Source organism: Lepisosteus platostomus, unplaced genomic scaffold (genome assembly GCF_059453375.1).
Source record: "Lepisosteus platostomus isolate fLepPlt1 unplaced genomic scaffold, fLepPlt1.hap1 Scaffold_101_H1, whole genome shotgun sequence".
Lineage (NCBI taxonomy): Eukaryota > Metazoa > Chordata > Actinopteri > Semionotiformes > Lepisosteidae > Lepisosteus > Lepisosteus platostomus.
Genome location: NW_028291482.1, coordinates 26,719 through 46,048, shown reverse-complemented (window position 1 = coordinate 46,048; position 19,330 = coordinate 26,719). Strand labels below are relative to the sequence as shown.

Below are 19,330 nucleotides of genomic sequence, written 5' to 3'. Positions count from 1 at the left end.
TTGAGCCAGGTTTGAATCCCAGCCAATGCATCTCCAAATCTTTTCAAATGAATCTGTGATCTTGTAGCACATCCTCTGAAACCAGCAATCGAAATTGGAAACGTCTTCTTCAACACTGAAAAGCTCAATTAGGATGAAGCAGTAATACACAGGACAGCAGTACCATATGTGTTCTTGATTGATTCAGACTCGTTCTCAGTGGTTCTTGCTCACCAAATAACTAAAAAGCTGAGGAAGAACGCTACGAAAAATACTAATCAAAATACAAAATAATAATCAGTATTAACCAGAAACAGCAGAAAAACTGGTCACAATTGTGATTATGTCGCTTCTCTGCTTCAGCAAGGTCAATAAAGGACTCTCTGAAAGTAGTAAAGCACTAAAGCACTGCAAAACTGAATTCAAAATCATATTAGGAATTCTGAGTGGTGCCTGCTTACATGCAATCCAATACGGATGTTGTCTTTAAATAAGAATTCTCTATGTTTCCCTGCCTTTTCCCTGGAGTGAAACTATTGGATTGAAGGAATTCTTATGACAGGTTTACAAGGTGCTGTTGATATTTGGATGTCTATGAACTCGTGATTTTTATATACTTTAAATAACGGCCATACACACAGAATAAAATGACAGTACTGATGATTTTTCCTGAGATGAAGCACAGCTTATCTTTCCAAGACTGCTTATAAAGGCAAGCCAGTGGATACTTTAGCAGAACATGGAAAAACGTTCAGCTTCGTAACCAACAAATTCCCCATTTAGATCTGACATGTGAGGTATGCTTTGTGATTGCTTGAAGTGAAACCCACAATCTCTTTTGAACTTAGACAAGTTATTTCTGATGGAGCGCTATGCGGAAAGACATAATCAGCTCTACCCCTTAGGATGACTCGACTTGAAAATGCAGAACATTAACGTTTCACAGAAAAAAGGAGCGCAACCGACATTAAAATTGAGGGCGCACTGTGATTTGCACTGACTCAAAAGTGATCTTGGTAGACAAACTTCCCTGCTGAAGGTGGAAACGATAATTTGTGTTGAGAAGAAGAAACACTTTTTTTTCCCTGCTTTGATGTTAAGCTGATAAAGTAGCTTTTAACACATTGCTCCATTTGGTGGTTGTAACACAAAAACTCCTAGCAGCAGTGGGATTCAAGCCCACACCCCAAAAGAGACTGGAGCCTTAATCCAGCGCCTTAGACCGCTCGGCCACGCTACCCGCTGTGCACTGTCTCTTTGTCTCATTACTTGCCCGGAGGAAGCCGGGTGGGTTTTGCTCTTGTCGCCCGAATTAGTGGCGTTATAACCGTGGAACCGACTGCACCTGCTTTTTCTGAGATGCTTCCCCTCTCATGGCGAGATCTCTACTTCTTTAACACCTCTTGATAAAGATCTTCTGTTGAGCAGGTTTCAGACCTCTGCGTACAGAACCCTTGATGTCATTTTATTTTTACAGCAGCCGCATCCGGAAAGTTGTGTCTTTTAGGTTTTATTTGAACAACAAAACTACACACAATACAAACAAGAGCACATATAACGTATCAAGAAAATCGTCAGGGGCACATGCTATAATACAATGACACTTTATGAAAAACGATTACACAAGGTAAATAAAGATAAGGTCCGCACAGCTCGTTCTTACATTTCGAAAGAGTCCGTAAATACCCCTTTACGTCTATTTTGAACTGTTCAAACGTAGGACTCTTCCCAGACCATTTCACTTTATACCACATTCCTAAACGAGGATGCTTCTCCTGTTTTAGAACTATTTTGGGCGGTATGGCTTATACAACACACCCACAGTATTCTAATGGTGGACTGCAGATCTGTGCTATAGTTCAGTCGAATTCAAAGGATCCAGCAATCTTACTGGATTTGACTGGGATTCTGAAATGTCTCTTGAAAAAGTATTCGGGTTTGCTTGAACCTTTGATAAAAAAAGTGATCTGATCTGAAACTACCCAGCTTACAATCTCTGAGGTAGTTGTCACTAAACTCGGACGTGATGTGGCACACATGTGCCGTGTGCCTTTACTTTTGTAAAAAACTGGTATCGGGAAAAGTTTCTTAATATTTCTTTTGATTAGCATGCAAGAAAATGTGATCATTACCTATGGAATTTCCCGCCAGCGTGGAGCTTGAATTCACAACCTTGAGACTCAGTGTTCAAGAGTCACAGAAGAGGTCAGCCTGGTCTTCAGTTTGCAAACGATAAGCTCCGGCAGTGCTCCTCTGTAAAGCAGATTGTTCGGATCGGTTATGTGGGACGGCACTTCGATACTAAGATCGTTTGCAGCACACGCATGGTTTCCCCCTTCACGCAAAAACATAGACGAAGGAAACTCTCTTGTCTTGGGCTGCTGACTCCCGGATTTAAAGCGCTCTGGGTGCCAGCTATGTCTCTAACAAGCACACTATAAAGACAGGAATTACACTTTGCTCACGTCACGCATGGAATGGCGAGGCTACTTGTTCCAATATTATCTAGTCTCACCTCATATGGTGCCGATTCCTGGTTTTCATTTAAGAAAGAGCACTGCAAACACCGTAAACAGTGCAAAACGTGTGATGAAAGAAGTCTTTTCCCCCCTTTGTCTAAAGCAGAACATAGCGGAGTCATGCCGAGGGTTGTGAGATCAAGATTTCAGTGGAGCACTGTCGTCTACGTCTTTAGCTACATGAGTTGGACATCCTCTTGTACAGGGAAAGCAGATTGAGATCCTCTGACATGAAAAGTGACAGATAAAAGCCATTTCTCATCCTTTCTCTTAGTGGTGGAACTATCGCATGTAAATGAGGCAACTTGCAAGGCGAGCAGGCTCGGTGCACACCGAACACAGATGTCTCAGAGCAGTTGAGACGTGTCCAAGTGGCTGTCAAAGGACAGCAGTTTGCCAGGCGCAGTGGCTTAGTTGGCTAAAGCGCCTGTCTAGTAAACAGGAGATCCTGGGTCCGATTCCCAGCGGTGCCTTTCTTCCTGTCTTACTGTACAGAATTTATCCTTATGGGCAAATCCCATGTCTTTTAATTCAGGTGAATGCAAGTGTTCGTTTCCTTTCTGGAACAACTTGTTTTGAAAGAAATCTATACAGCTTGTGAAAGATGAAACACAAATCTTGCTTATCAGTGAAGAAAAGGTACTCCCAGCAGGCCAGCTAATACCAGCAAAGTTTTTTTTTCACCCTAACCCAGAGAATGGAGAAAAGTGAGGCGCCTGTGGCTCTGCAGTGTAACCGGGGTAAAGTTAGCTTGAAGTTCGAAAACGATTTTGGCACGCCTGTAGCGCTTTCACGAAATCTCTTAGAGTTACAAAAACACTTGCTTTGTGTATAAAATACATTGTGGATATTTTCTCAGCCTTTACTTTTTCGTTTTTATGACATTTTTTTGACCAAGCACGAATATGCTTTTGTCCATATCTCCGCAATGGAAGCACAGAACGCCTTCAAACCAAAAGCATTTTAAAGACCACGACTTGTGGATATTTCCACAGCCTTTACATCAAACTATCGGTGAGCTAATTATCTTTTTTTAAACCTCCGGTTTTTCATCGATGCGTAATTACGCACGAACTGGCACACGTTCACAAAGCGAGAAATACTGTTCAATACGGCTTCGTGCGAAAAACCCGTATATGACCATAGGAAGCAGAACAGCGCGGTCTCCAATTACCCAGACTGTAAGCACGGGAATAAAGCTTTGTTTGATTTCTGAAACCCTTCCTTTACGTCCTGTTTTCATTCAGGTAAGGGTCAACTATATTCACAATACTACTGACAGCAGAAAGATAAAAATATTCTTTACTCAGCAGCTTATTAAAAACAGCTCCCATGATGTTCATACCGACTTTTTACACAGAACACTGACACAGCTTTGTGTTCTGAATCTCTTTTTCTCTTGCTTTTATTTAATGTGGCACAATGCACTGGGATAGGGGTATTCTGTTCACAAACCAATAGCATTTAAACCACAGCACCCACAATGCTGCAGGTAAGTGTTTTGCACACTAAGCAGGTCATCTGACTATTCCCAGCTTTGTTTTGGGTTATGGAACCTTTATTTTTTTATGATTTTCTGAAGATAACACTACAGGTGGGATGGGTGGGTCGTCTTCATGGCTCAATAGCATTTCAAATACAGCACCCACTCTGCTGAAACCAAGTGTTTTACACACCAGACAGCCCCCAGAACCTTATACAACCTTGCTGTGGTTGTGGCCCCTTTCTTTATTTTTTAATGAGTTTTTCAATATGGCACCATTAGACAGGCGGTACATGGGGATAGTACATCATGCTCTTCACGAGTCAATAGCTCTTCAAGCACAACAGCCACAGTGCTGCAACCAGGTGTTTTACACCACACATTTCCCCTAACCTTATACAACCTCGCTTTGAGTTGTGGAACATTTATTTATTTTTTAATTGTTTTTTTGACTGTAATCAAGTGTTGTGCTCACTAGGCAGGCCTCCTGACCTTTCACAGTCATGCTTTGTTGTGTGCAACTTTAATTATCTTTTTAGGATTTTTTGAACATGGCAACTTCCACCGAGACGGGTGGGGGGTGTGGGGGTGCTCTTCAATAGCTTTTTCATCTATACACACAAACGGATGTAACCAAGACACTCAGAACCTGTCACGCAGGGGCTGACTGCTGAGGATAGGGATCCAATGCGGTGCCCTTGGTAGGGTTGGCGCGAGACGCAGGCGTAGTCGGAGTAAACAGGCAGGGGCCCGAGTCCGGGAAGGCGTAGTACAGGCGTAGGCACAGAATCGACAGGCGAAGGCGTAGTCGAGGGACTGGCAGGGGTCGGAGTCCGGGAAGGCGTAGAAGTTGCGTCGGTAGGCAGAGGCGTAAACGAAGAGACAGGCTGGGGTCAGGATCCGAGAAAGCGTAAAACAGGCGAAGGTACAAAATCGAGTGGCTAAAGCAGTTGTCGGAAAAGCGGGGTCGAGGTCCAGGGGAGAAGTTATAGTAAGGCAAAGGCGTAGTTAGTAGGTAAGCTCCAGGAGAGAATCTCAATCGTGAGCAATGACCGGGGGACAGATGAGGGTTTAAGTAGAGGACTGATTGACATGTGCACGTTTGGTATGGGGAGAGCTCGAGGGAATGCGGGAGCGCTTGCCTGCGTGAGGGAGATTCATGACAGAACCAACAGAATCAACCTGAACTCATAGAAAAACAAGAATGCCCCCGAGACACCTGAATCCCCCTCCTGGACCACTCTGGTATCAACACCCCCAAACCCATCCATACCAGCTTACAAGATTCAGAATCGGTGCAACACTCCAACCTGGACCAAGAGCAGGATGGGACAAGAACCTGCACCACACTACGTACACAGGTTTGTATTTTTGACTGAAGATGAAAATGTCTAACATAGATTGTTTTGGTTCTAGCAAACAATAAAAATAGTTGTTAAAATCCAAACACACATAATGAGATCACTCTCTGTCAGTATGTGTAACATTCTGGGTCTGGGCTCCTCTGTATTTGGGCTAAAGAGAGTTCAACAACATTTATTAAATGCACTGACATCATAATCTGACAAGATCCATTGTTTAGGGGAGACTTGACCACCCACTGTCCCCCTGGTATCGTGAAGCTCATTGTCCTTTAGCTTTCCAAAACCAGAATCACTTGGGACTCCGGGGGGATCGGTGTATGCAAACTATGAATTCCTTATGCAAGAAATTGTATATGGTCAATATAGCGATCATATCTTATCAGCAGATGGTAATCTCCAAGGAACAAGTAATAGGTTTATTCCACGCTGAAAAATGATCAAATGATTGATGAACCCAAGTGATTTGAAAGAAATGTTAAACAACTCAAAGCGAGGTTGTATAAGGTTAGGGGAGCTGTCTGGTGTGTAAAACACCTGGTTGCAGCACTGTGGCTGTTGTGCTTGAAGAGCTATTGACTCGTGAAGGGCACGATGTACTATCCCCATGTACCGCCTGTCTAATGGTGCCATATTGAAAAACTCATAAAAAAATAAAGAAAGGGGCCACAGCCACAGCAAGGTTGTACGAGGTCCGGGGGCCTGTCTGGTGTGTAAAACACTTGGTTTCAGCAGAGTGGGTGCTGTATTTGAAATGCTATTGAGCCATGAAGACGACCCATCTGTCCCAGTGTATTACCTGTAGTGTAATCTTCAGAAAATCATAAAAAAATTAAAGAAAGGGGCCACAGCCACAGCAAGGTTGTACGAGGTCCGGGGGCCTGTCTGGTGTGTAAAACACTTGGTTTCAGCAGAGTGGGTGCTGTATTTGAAATGCTATTGAGCCATGAAGACGACCCACCTGTCCCAGTGTATTACCTGTAGTGTTATCTTCAGAAAATCATTACAAAATAAAGAAAGGGGCCACAGCCACAGCAAGGTTGTACGAGGTTCGGGGGCCTGTCTGGTGTGTAAACACTTGGTTTCAGCAGAGTTGGTGCTGTATTTGAAATGCTATTGAGCCATGAAGACGACCCACCCGTCCCACCTGTAGTGTTATCTTCAGAAAATCATAAAAAAATAAAGGTTCCATAACCCAAAACAAAGCTGGGAATAGTCAGATGACCTGCTTAGTGTGCAAAACACTTACCTGCAGCATTGTGGGTGCTGTGGTTTAAATGCTATTGGTTTGTGAACAGAATACCCCTATCCCAGTGCATTGTGCCACATTAAATACAAGCAAGAGAAAAAGAGATTCAGAACACAAAGCTGTGTCAGTGTTCTGTGTAAAAAATCGGTTTGAACATCATGGGAGCTGTTTTTAATAAGCTGCTGAGTAAAGAATATCTTAATCTTCCTGCTGTCAGTAGTATTTTCAATATAGTTGACCCTTACCTGAATGAAAACAGGGCGTAAAGGAAGGGTTTCAGAAATCAAACAAAGCTTTATTCCCGTGCTTACAGTCTGGGTAATGGGAGACTGCGCTGTTCTGCTTCCTATGGTCATATACGGGTTTTTCGCATGAAGCCGTATTGAACAGTATTTCTCGCGTTGTGAACGTGTGCACACAGCGGTCCCCCGGGTTCCAGTTCGTGCGTAATTACGCATCGATGAAAAACCGGAGGTTTTAAAAAAGATAATTAGCTCACTGATAGTTTGATGTAAAGGGTGTGGAAATATCCACAAGTCGTGGTCTTTAAAATGCATTTGGTTTGATAGCGTTCTGTGCTTCCATCGCGAAGATATGGACAAAAGAATATTCGTGCTTGGTCAAAAAAATGTCATAAAAACGACAAAGTAAAGGCTGAGAAAGCATCCACAATGTATTTTATACACAAAACAAGCATTCTCGCAACTCTAAGAGGTTTCGTGAAAGCGCTACAGGCGTGCCAAAATCGTTTTCGAACTTCGAGCTAACTTTACCCCGGTTACTTATTTTACTCCTGTAGCAATTGAGCGGGACGTTAATTTGGTGATGCGCTCGTTTCTCTTTATGCTGTGCCTGTGCACAGGGGCCGGGCTCCCCGCACTGGTTTCCGCCGGGCCGGCTGGCTGGGACTCTCGGGAATTGGCGCTCCAGGCCGACCTCCCGGCTCCTGAAGACGCAGCCCAGTTGGAGGATTTGAACCTGGCAGATGCGCCCTCCGAAGACCTGTCTGCAAGCGAGAACGACTCGCAGTCCTTGGCTCCCGACTTTCGCCCCCTTCCCGTGTCCAGAGACGCGTACTCGCCCTACTTCGACAAGGAGAAGATGAAGCCCGAAGCCGGCAGCCGCCCCTTACCCGCCTACATCAAGAGCGTCCTGTTTCCTCCCCAGCGAGGGCGGCAGCCGGCTCGCCCGGCCATCGGGGGCACCCGAGGAGTGGCTGTGTGGTGTGACTCCAGCAGGATGTATGTGAGGGTCAGTCGGCTCCTGTTCGGCTTCAGCTGTCGGCCATCGGAGGTGACCTTGGGCAACTGCAGCGTCAGCCGAACCACACGCAGTTACTTCTACTTCATCTACGGGCTTCACGAGTGCGGCACCGAGCGATCGGTAAGCGGGTCTTCATCTACAGGCAGTGTAGCGATGTGAGCTGTAGGGCCAGTGTCGGGGTTGCCTTTCCTGGGAATATCCCTTCCTCTGTGACCCTGCAGGTTGTCCAGGGCCGCCTGGTGTACTCCAACACTCTCCGCTATGCCCCGCCCTCCTCCAGTGCACCTGTGCATCGCTTCATTCCCTTCTCTGTGCCTGTCAAGTGCTCCTACAACAGGTAGGCAGGGCTCTGCTGCTGAGAAGCCGCTAGGAAAGTGTCCAGATGCCCCTCATCCCCTCTGTCCTGCAGGTTCCACTACTCCTACAAGGTTGGCTATGTCCCCACGTGGGCCAGGAGAAGGACCTTCTTCAAGGACCTGAAGAACAAACGCAGCTTTGTGCTGCTCACCACCAACTGTAAGCTCCTTGAGTGAGTGGCTCCTCCTGCCTGCAGGGGGTGCTGTGTGCAGGTGTAATGCTGCCTCTCTCTCTCTCTCTCTCTCTCTCTCTCTCTCTCTCTCTCTCTCTCTCTCTCTCTCTCTCTCTTTCTTTCCAGCCCGCTGGGTCCGGCTCTCTCCCAAGGATGAGTACTTCCTGGGTCAGCCCATGTACTTCCAGGCCACTGCCTACTTTGCCACAGCAGAGCAGAGGCTGTACATCCACTCGTGTTACGTAACGGAGAAACCAGACCAGCACTCCCAGCCCCGTTTCCCTGTGATCGACAACTTGGGGTACGGCCCCTTCTGGGAGGAGAGGTGGGCAGGAGCCCCGAGAGCCTGCAGGGGTTCATCCTTGTCCTTGTCCCCAGGTGCATGGTGGACAGCAAGGCAGATGGCTGCCTGTCCAGGTTTGTCCCCTCCAAGCAGAAGGATGTGCTCCGCTTCACAATTGATGCCTTCCTCTTCCAGAAGAAGCTGTCCAGGAAGGTACTGCTCAAAGGCTGCTCAGCCTTCTTGCTCTACTGATCCATGGTCTGCTTTTCCATCCATGATCTAGATGTGAACCAGACTGTGGCAGCTGTAGTGCCTAGAGCTGCCAGCTTGCCTTCACTGATGGCAGAAGGTCCTTCTCTGTCCCTCTATTGGCCTTGATCCCTTAATGCTGTGACCTTCCCTCTTGCAGCATGAAGTGACTGAGCTGTACATGCACTGTGTCATGGCTGTGGCTCCTGCTAAAGCAACACCAGGGACCAAGTCCTGCACCTACAACAGGGAGGCGAAGAGGTACTTCTGCAAGGAGCCTGCTGAGGGTGCTCTGGGACATGCCAGGTGGAGGCCTCACCTGTCCTCCTCTCCTCCAGGTGGGAGGAGCTGTATGGTGACCATGAGGCCTGTGCCTGCTGTGAGTCCAGGTGTGCTGGCAGTTGGAATGAAGGTGGGTCTGGTTCTCTATCCCTTGTGGATGCATCTCTGCTCAAGAGACAACCATGCTTGGACAACTGAGGAATGATCCCATGCTGGACAAAGGGACTGTTTAGATGAGTAGCATCACTGTGGGACTCTGGGTATAGCAGATCCCTCACTCCTGGGTGCTGCTTGTCCACAGGTACCAGGAGCCTGGTGACCAGCAGTCGGGTGGCTGTGGCACCAGTAGAAGCTCCTCTGGATGTGGGAGCTGACTGGACTGAGGATGAGGAGGGAGACCCTCAGAGCTCCAGTGAAGATGCAGAGAGCACCAGTGAGGATGTGGAGGGAACAGAGGACTTTGGAGATGTTGGCCAGTGGACAGGTAGGGTCTGGCAGGAGGAGCTCCTGTAGGGGTGGTGTCCTGCAGTTCAGCTGGATTGTTCTCCTTCTTTCTCCCCAGGTGCCTGAATGAAGGCTCCAGCCTGGCCCTTGTGACTCTCCTGCCTCCACTTGCCTTGTAATGGCAACATTTCAATAAAACTGTGAAAGACCCTTCTGCCTGCCCTTGTTTCTTTATGGTTTATAGGTTTGAATGGGGTGGAGGAATTCAAGGGAAGTGAGACCCATTAATCAATGGAAGTATTTGTGGGGGTTCCCCTTTCAAGAATGCTTCCCGTATTGCTGCCAATGAGGACTGAAAATGGCTGGAGTAATAAAGCGTTGTAGTGGGGGAAGATGGCCGCACTATTCCTTGGGCAGGGCAGTGTGACTTTTTTTACTGTGAGAGAGACGGAGGTGTTCAATATACTGGAAATCCTCCTGTTTCTGAGATGGGTAGTGCTTATGGAGTGTGAGTTGCTACTGTAGTGCCCAGTAAGAGTGAGATCTGGTGTCCTATTCTAGGCTGCACAAACTGACTAAAAGAAACACAAGGAAGGAATTGTCAACATGGGCTTGGTGTAAAGTAGGCCTTCCCAACCTTAGCAGAGGAACAATACTGGTGCACAAACATCAGTGAATAATTGTGCAGTTAGAATCTTGGAGGTCTTGTCTTATGGGTGTTGGTTTCACAGTAGTGGTATTGGACAGTCATGGGGAAGTATTAGGATTGAGACTGGAGATCCCAGTACTTGACTGGGAAGGCGGGTGTTCACAACCACCTCTACCAGCAGCACAAACTGTGTAGATTGAGACTGAATGCTTACTACACAAAGCCTCTCCACTGTTTCAGTGTCCCGTGTCATGAATTTCAAGTGAATCCTAGTCTTCCTTTGTGCCTACCTATAATTTGCACAAATCCTGCTGGCCCACTAACACTGTCAATTCTTAGCCCTACTGCAGTGCCCTATTAAAGCTTCAAGGATTTAGGATAAACTATTTTATATAATGGTTCTGAAGGTAGCTTCTCAAAGCACTTGACAGAATTACAATAAGAATACACAGGACAAAACAATTCCAATAGACAGAGGAGACCATGGATGGTGGTACTAAGGAAAGTAGAAGCAGAGGGCTAAAGAATGGAACCAGTTCAGTAAAGGCTCTTCTACAGAACAAGGTGTTGAGTCTGAATTTGAAGGAGTTTAGGGAAGGTGACTCTGGTATCCTTGGGCAGAGAGTTCCAGAGCCTGGGGGCATAACAGGAGAAGGCCCTGTCACCAATACAGTGTAGACGGGCTTGGGGGACAGTTAGGAGACCAGAATTAGAGTGAAGGTTATGAAGTGGGGAGTAGGGTGATAATAGATTAAACTGCAACTGAAATGTAAAGGCACGTTCTACAGTTTATGCAAGAAAGGGTAATGTTAGGCTTTTATGGGACGGGGGTAATGGCAGCACTTTTGAGGACTGTTGGTACAACAGCAGTGCTCAAGGATTCATTTCTAATATTGAGGACAATGGGTTATATACCCATCGTTATTACCAAAGGCTCAGAGACGTTTTGCTATATAAAAAGACTCCTTTCCACCACTAATTTATTCAGGTTTGGTTCATTTGGGTTTTATCGGTTAAACATTAAATATTGTATGTCAGTTTGTTGATGCCTGTGTATCACAGTGATCTGCACACACACCTTTGACTGAATATGGGCTGCCAAACCTCTCCAGCAAACTTATGTATCACGGTAGGTACACAAGAAGTTTATTTGTAATAACAGGGTTGTTGGTGCCAGTAGTCAGATTGGGTCAATTGCAAGGTAAGAACAGCATCGCATTAACTGGAGATGATCCAGAGATTAGCATGCAGCTCTGTACGCCAGATTAATACCGATTTGCAACTCGCTCGTCTGCTGACTTTAGTCCCCTGCTCAGTAATCACAATGTTCCCAATTGCAATGAGCCCAAGGAAACAGCTGCTGCTCTCTAGAGGACACTACAGGACAGGACTAAGTACAATTTCTGCAATAGACTAAGCAGTTTAGTGCCAAACTAATGGAACACTGAATCCTATGGGACAGTTCCGAATGTAGTAGCATCTTAATACTGAAATAATATCGTAAACACCTCGTGATCTTAAGAATCTGTCGCTGTTAAAAAGTATTATAATAATAAGCTAAAATTGTACTGCAGCCACAACACAGTGGACTTGCAGCTCCTGTCCTGATCATACAGAAAGATGTCATCACTATAACACCTGTTAACAAACATAGCGCCTGCAGTCTGTGAAAGAGAGCTCTGAGGTAAATATTCCTTGCAGGGAAGTGAACTGAAAAACAGGCAAATACATCACTCAGATGAGGAGCAACGACTGTCGCTAAAGAAAGTGAGCGAGGGTACACCTACTGTATAGTAGTTCATCCACAGTAATTCAAACATAAATTTGTGACGCACCAGAGTACCACAAAGCTAGAAGCGTGCCTTCAACTGGAGTATTGTAGCACAACTATTTATAAGTAATATTAACTTATTCCAGGCGTTCATCTGGTTTAAGAATACGAATCGATGCCTTAAAAATAGACCTTTAACAGTCCTTTGATGTAGAATTAAGAAAATGGGGAATTATCTGATCCCGTTCTCAATCCAGTAGTTTATGGACAGGCGCTCTCAGCGGACTGTGCGCAGGAGTGATGGGTGGTGTGGAATTCTATGGGCTCAGTGGGACTCCGGGAGTCAACTCAGGGCTCTGCTGTAGATTCCTGTAGAACCGGTGTGAAATGATAATGTATCGTTGGCTGGTATTATTAATGTAACGTTTACTGGTACGTTTCGGCCAAAACATATTTTCTTTCTTCTTTTTTTCAGCATGGAATAAACCTATTACTTGTTCCTTTGCAGCCTACGCATGCTGACGCAGCTACCCACCTGAACTACAAATTGTATGTTGGCCGTTCCGTTACACTATATTGATGAATCGTACAAGATCATAGGATCTATAAGCCTGAAGACTTGTCTTGTACAGTGCCCTGATAAAAATCAAATTAATTACACTAATTTTTATGGAATCCCATTTCCGGTAGTGAGGCTTCCATAGTACACGGATGGAATAGTGGATGGTGGGCTTTTAAATTCTTTTTTTATTTAAACACCAGAAATACAAAAACGAAGAAAGAATATGAAATAAGATACAGAAATAGACACTTCACATCCAGAAGAATTCACAATTATAAAAGCTGAAACTTATACTTTTTAAATATTTCCATTGTATGTCATTTTTTACTTAAAAAAGAAACTCTTCTTTAGCTCAGCTGGCAAGGCCTGGGTTCGAGCCAATGCAGTGAGGCACGAACTAGGGTGGGAGCGGCGAGGGCACAAGCCCTGGAACCCGAATCCGTTACAATAACAAAAGGACAGACAATGAAATATGGGTTATTTCGAAGTCCCAAATGTGAGATAGTCGTAATTACGAGATATCAAGTCGGAATTCTGAGTTTTTAAGTCGCAATTCTCAGTTACTAAGTCGGAATTCTGAGATACCATAGCGCGTTTTTATTTTTACTCCCTGGCGGAAACGGGCTTCCATAGAAATGGTCAGATTCAGAGCCATTGCAGTTCGTGCTAATTAGAACAACGCCAGAACTGAACCCTCAGCACCGTACTGACTACTGAGCACAAGATCAGCTGCTCGCCAGCTTTGTTTCGCACAGTTTTGCATTGCTATTGAGCTCAGAGCAGGAGCTGATCTTCAGACAGTCAGATGCGTTATACATTACGTCACTGGCCCTAATCTTACGGTGCTCAACTGCACCATAGTGACCTCAGCGCCACTACTAGTAATGCATCGCCCCCGGCCAAAATTGCTTAGTAAAAAAAAACGTTTTCTATACTGTCTGTTTAAAAATATTATATCTTTAAAAATGACAAAGGGTTTGTGTGTCGCGCTAAAGTTTCGATTCATTTCGAATGCAAAGAAAAAACATTTTCTTCCAAGAAATCATAAATTTGTCTCATCCTCCATACTATAATTCTCTCTTGTAGTAGTAAAGCATTTTGAGTCAAACCGAACAATATATTAAAGGAACAAGTAATAGGTTTATTCCATGCTGAAAAGAGAAGAGAGAAAACACAACGTTTCAGCTGTGAAACCTTCTTCAGGTTTGTTTTCTCTCTTCTCTTTTCAGCATGGAATAAACCTACAATATTACTTGTTCCTTTGCAGATACGCATGCTGACGTAGCTACCCACCTGAATATATTAAATGTTTCATCTATATGATTAACATAATGTTTTCCTGAATAACTACAGTAAATGACAAAGCCTTAGAGCCACAGAGAAAAACAAATTGCATTTAAAGTAATTTTAAAGGCTCGAGATAACATTGCACTATAAACGCAAATGTCTGTCTTCTTTGTGGCGCTTAGTTTTTGTTGCTTTAGCAAATTTCATGCAGTTTATTTCTGACACAAGACATAACAAGCTTGTGTATTTATGACAAAAAAGCAGGGCAACAATTTATATCGGCCTTGAAATTGAAATTGTTAAAAAGTGAGTTAAATGCAGATATAGTAAATATATTTTCTCATATAATGGTGTGTTTTTTTGTCTAAAAATCCTTCATGAATGGTTTAACAGACACTTTGCATAATAAAAAAAATATATATTTACGAATTTTAACTTTTTATACAGTAAAGTTTTGTTGTGAACATGAGCCCTGTTTATCGATATAACCAACACAGTTCTGGATTTTATTCTGCCTTCCTATGGACATTGGAATTTTCTTTCACACAACAGCTCGCATGTATGGTAGCTTATTAGCGCCAGGGAGAAAAAGAATATTGTTGGCTTTTAAATGAGAAACCATTTGCGTTTATACAAAATCACAATGCGTTGTCCCAGACATTGGGACATCCTCTGTTTAAACACCTGTCGTTTTCTCTAATATTGGCTCCTGTGCTTCGGTCCATTTGAGAGAGAAGACACTGAAAAAGTCTTGTGAAAGTGGATTTTGCACCTGCGCCAGTGCTGTAGTGGTATCATACAGACACCCATACAAATCCATCACACGTTGGAAGCTCTGGAAGGCAACGTAAAATATTGCTCTGTCCGTTGGTGGATTAGGTATGCATGCTACATTTCAACATAAAATGCAATGTAAAAAGATCAAATTTGTTTCAAAGTCGATTAATGTAAAAACCGATAAAGCTCATGTTTTTTATCTAGTTTTATCTATATCTATATCTATATCTAGTTTTTCAAAGGTCTTAAAAAAATGTTTATCGCAATTGTGAAAGTTAGAGAAGGTGTACCAGCGCGTGCCTTTATATCGCCAGCTTCAGTCTCGCCTGTAGCTGCGAGAAGGTTAAAAGCGTACAAGTGATCTGTCTTTCGTTAAAATAATTGCTGGAGCAGCAGGACGTAGAGTACCATCCAGCAGCTGTAGATGGTGCTCGGGTAAGCGCTAATTCTGTTTTCAGCACAGGGAGCAAGAATGAGCTCAGTCCGGCTCCCAGCAGAATCCATTCTGGTTTGGTTGCTGTCAGACTGTGCATCTGAGGCTTTTTGGATCGCAACGTGAAAAAAAAAGAACAAAAAACAATTGCTCACATCGTGTTACTTCCACCAGAGGAAGGGAAGATATCACTTTAAAAAAATCAGAACTGAATATTTGGATCCGGGGCCTCATACTTATCAAATTATTAAAATAATAATTATTTAACTATCAGATTGTGTTTCTGCAACATTTCGTGCACAGTATGCCGTATTCAACAATAAAACAACAGTCACAACGAGGCCTTTACACCCAGTCTGGGGTATTTTCCCCTTTTATATTTTTGCCACTTTATATCGAACCTGTTATACTCCCAGAAGTGCGCAGTAGCTTCTACTTAATAAAATATACAATTCACCGCTGGTATAAACAGATGTGTGCCATGTCTGCTTTTGTAAGCATTTGTTTCAAAAATAAGTTCACAATATGTTAAAAACACAAAAAGCACAAACTTAATAATACAACGATACAAAATCAAAACCAAATCATAAAGCCAATTAAGTACCTATCCTTTGAAAACAGAGAACACCTTTATATCTACAATAAAAAAGTGACATTTGTATCTACTTTTGAATTACTGTACAAAGCAGACAGAGTATTCCCTGAATTCAAAGATCAGATCTTGGCCAAAACAAGACAATCAGACATGAGCTGAATTCGGAACAAGAGCCTCTGCTTCGTCGTTTATTGAGCTTTTGATCTAAGTCTGAGTGAAAAAAGATCAGCTATTTTAACAAAATACACAAAGGGCACCTTCCTTCAAGCCGGAGTCAAACTGGTGACCTAAGGATTCCCTCTTGTTTCAACTACAGTCCTCCACTCTACCAACTGAGTTATCAACAGATGTCAGGAGCTGCTCTCTGGCACATACTGCCCAATGTAGTGAAATGTTCCGGATGATTTAAATCCCAGATTGACATCGTTTCCAACTCGTTTCCTTAGTCTTGTTTACCTTGAATTTAAGCCACAAACCAGGATTCTACTGTATAAACTTCCGGAGATATTACAAAATGTTTGATGGAGCATCAATCATTCCAGGCGGAAATTGACTCCTTTTTCTTTCTCGAGGGATCATATTAAACATTTAATTTGGATCGAGAAGAGGATCACCATGAGACACAAAACAAACAGTTTCATTCTGTCTTTATTAGAATCTGTATCACAGCTAATGCATGTAAAGCCTTTAGTATGCGAGAGTGAGAGTTCAGTTATGCCAGGGAGTGTGAGAAAAGAGAACTGAAATTTAGTAAATTAATATTTAAATAGAGTGTAAATCTTCAAAGTGTCACTGCAAAATTATTACAGGGGTCTACCAGCTGCCGGACGTACTTGTTTTGGGACTATTTCCAATAAGTACCGCATTAGTAGTTGTGTGTCCTTACTGGTATCTTTTAAACATTCAGTTATATACAAACGGGACAGAGACACAGTAATAATCCGATTTTAACGTGTCCTGCATTTTAACTTACTGAACAGATAAATTGAAATGTTCTGATTCAGAGCCCCTGCAGTTCGTGCTAATTAGAACCACAACAATACTCCTGAGTCCTGACCACCACACTGAGCAAAGGTTCAACTCAACTCTGACTTTGTTCAGCACAACGTGTTGTTGCAGTTGAGCTCAGAGCTGGAGATGATCTCCATATTCTACCACACTAACTAGTCCTAAACGTAGTACACACTTTTTTAAAACAATTTAAAATATTACACAAAGGCTGTAAAGCACACTCTAAATCGATCCGAATATTTGATTTCCGTGATCCGTTTAGGCAACATTAGGCAACGTGGTGTTTCTCCAGCAAAACATTTCTCAGTTTTGTGAACTACTGGTGCTTTTAACACCCCAACTTACATACCTCGTCAGGATGGCCGAGTGGTCTAAGGCGCCAGACTCAAGGACTCCTGTCTTTCCATTGCTTGGGTGTTCTGGTCTCTGAATAGAGGCGTGGGTTCAAATCCCACTCCTGACAGCTTTTCCCTCTCTTGCATTTTTCCTGTCTTGTGCTCGCTGACAACGACAGAAAGAAGAAAACGGAGAAACCGGCTTGCGGGCACATGATGGGCAGGGAAATGCTTCGTGAACACTTCAATGTGATTAGCAGAAAGTCAAATAGGCTTCGATTTCTCCCTTAGGAACTGTTTGGGGTGCCTGTAATCGAGTAAAGATTTACGGTCAAGGTATGCATTCAAAGGTGAAAGACCGAAATATAAATCCAGAAGAAGATGTATTAAAACATATTGTTTTCCCTGCGGTTTCCCCTGTATTTCATTAAATGTGGCATTGTGAAATCAGCCTGTAGCCCTACGGAATGCAGCCACTCTCCCGGTGACAGCGGCAGGAGCCGAGAGGATTAAATCAGAGCTCGAACAGAGAGTTTAAAATATATGGGCAACTAGAACATAGATCATAGAACATTTTTATTAAACTTTCCTTTGTGCTCGGCCTTACTGAAGTATTTTAGCTGCATTTTAGCTTCTATTTATATACTTTACAGTAGATAGTGTTTAGTAAGAGAAGAGAGATACAAGCGCTAAACCCCCACAATAACCAAACCTTAACTAAAGCAGGAAGATCAGTTTCTGCTCAAGACAGCCGTTTTCTGAACTGTAAATCTCCAACACTGGCTGGAGACGCTGTGTGTCCGGACTCAGAGGTTGTATAAGAAAAGACTCTGAGAGCTGCAGGTGCGGCTCATTGCTCTGCGCTCCCCGTGCGGAATGCGCGTGTCCTCCCTCCTTCATTACCTTCATACACTCCTCTCAAACCACAGCAAACTCCTGAAATATTTTGGTGAACAGATACTGGGTCTTTCTTTCCGAGATATCATAGGCAGAAACAATAAACACTGTGAAAACAGGAAGGTATTCTGATCGTATAGAGAAATGCGCAAAAATACATTTCCTAAAATCCAATAAAATCTAGTTACATTCTGATGCTATTCTGATGTATCTGAATAGTTTTGGCACAGTTGTTACAGCAAAGAGACAAATAAACTTTTTTTTTAATTTCATTCAAACTGTAGTTTTGAAAATGTTTTTTCAGTTCTCTAAATAATACAAACACAAACACCCGTTGTAAGCGTCTGACCATTGATATTCTTGAATTATAAGCCCGTACACACGCTGGCAGGCAGTTCAGCGAATATGATGCCCCTGCAGGGGCCGAATATTAGACAGACGTATACATACAGTCATCGTGTGGAGTTTATTCCTCCTCTACCGCAGTCTTTGCCTCTTGTCACATTTGCGCTTAATTGTCGATTTTTTGTATAGAACACCGAATATCTTGAGGAAGCCTGTCAAGCGAAGACTGATGGATTATTGAGGTGCAAACACTGGTTCAAAATCAACACCCTCTGCTATTGCCGTTGTTTCTTTGATAGTTTCTTCAAATTCCTCATCTGACCTTCAATATCGAGGGATATTGAGCATAATACCATACAAATTGTAACTTTCTTTTGATTGCCAGTTTTATTAAAATGCCATCCCCTTTTACAGTTATTTTAGATGTTTGGCAAGGCGTAATATCCCCCCTCTCACCCTCAGCTAAAATATTTTAAAAGTACAACAACATTACATTATATTGAACAGCACTTCGGTTAACATTTATATTCAAATTAAGGTAAATATACGAAAATAGTTAAATAGTAAAATAGAACTCCGGCGATCTGTTGTTTTTGCTTGTCAAGTTCTCGAACAATTTTGCATTGTTTTTTAAATTACTTTAGCTGAAGATGCAACGGGAGTAGAAGTGAATTTTCCAGCCACCCATTGGAACATAAATGAACATGGGTGAATACTATCTGCTTGGAAGTTGCCGATGTCGGTAATTATTGGAAATTCCCGGTAATGTTGACTCTTTTCTCAATTGTTTACTACTGCAAATATCAAAATAGTTCAGGTTTTGTGGAAAAATAAAATTTTTGCGGTGATGATGTTTACTACAGGAAGAAGTGCGTCCCTGGGTGGGTTCAAAACACCCACCTTTGGGTTAATAGCCGAACACGCAAACTGATTGCACCACAGAAATGCTTGCACCTTGCTTTTTTTTTCATTTACATGCTTTTGGTGAACAAAAAATTCGCTCACATTTCATCTTTCGTAAGCTATA

General features: G+C 43.3%; 2 long non-coding RNA genes and 1 other non-coding gene across 3 annotated transcripts in view; all 3 read left to right on the top strand.

Annotated features, from left to right (window-relative positions):
* LOC148637978 (uncharacterized) overlaps nucleotides 1-9,162 on the top strand; it is a 130,388-nt gene extending 121,226 nt beyond the window's left edge. The window contains exons 2-3 of the long non-coding RNA XR_015931127.1: nucleotides 8,762-8,879; nucleotides 9,076-9,162. This is a non-coding gene — a long non-coding RNA (uncharacterized LOC148637978). The remainder of the gene's footprint in view (nucleotides 1-8,761; nucleotides 8,880-9,075) is intronic.
* Nucleotides 9,163-9,502: 340 nt separating this feature from the next.
* Nucleotides 9,503-9,851, top strand: LOC148637977 (uncharacterized). Its single transcript, XR_015931126.1, has 2 exons — nucleotides 9,503-9,681; nucleotides 9,760-9,851. It is a non-coding gene; the product is annotated as an uncharacterized LOC148637977 (long non-coding RNA).
* A 7,227-nt stretch (nucleotides 9,852-17,078) lies between these two features.
* Nucleotides 17,079-17,189, top strand: trnal-caa (transfer RNA leucine (anticodon CAA)). Its single transcript has 2 exons — nucleotides 17,079-17,116; nucleotides 17,144-17,189. It is a non-coding gene; the product is annotated as a tRNA-Leu (tRNA).
* Nucleotides 17,190-19,330: the final 2,141 nt, after the last annotated feature.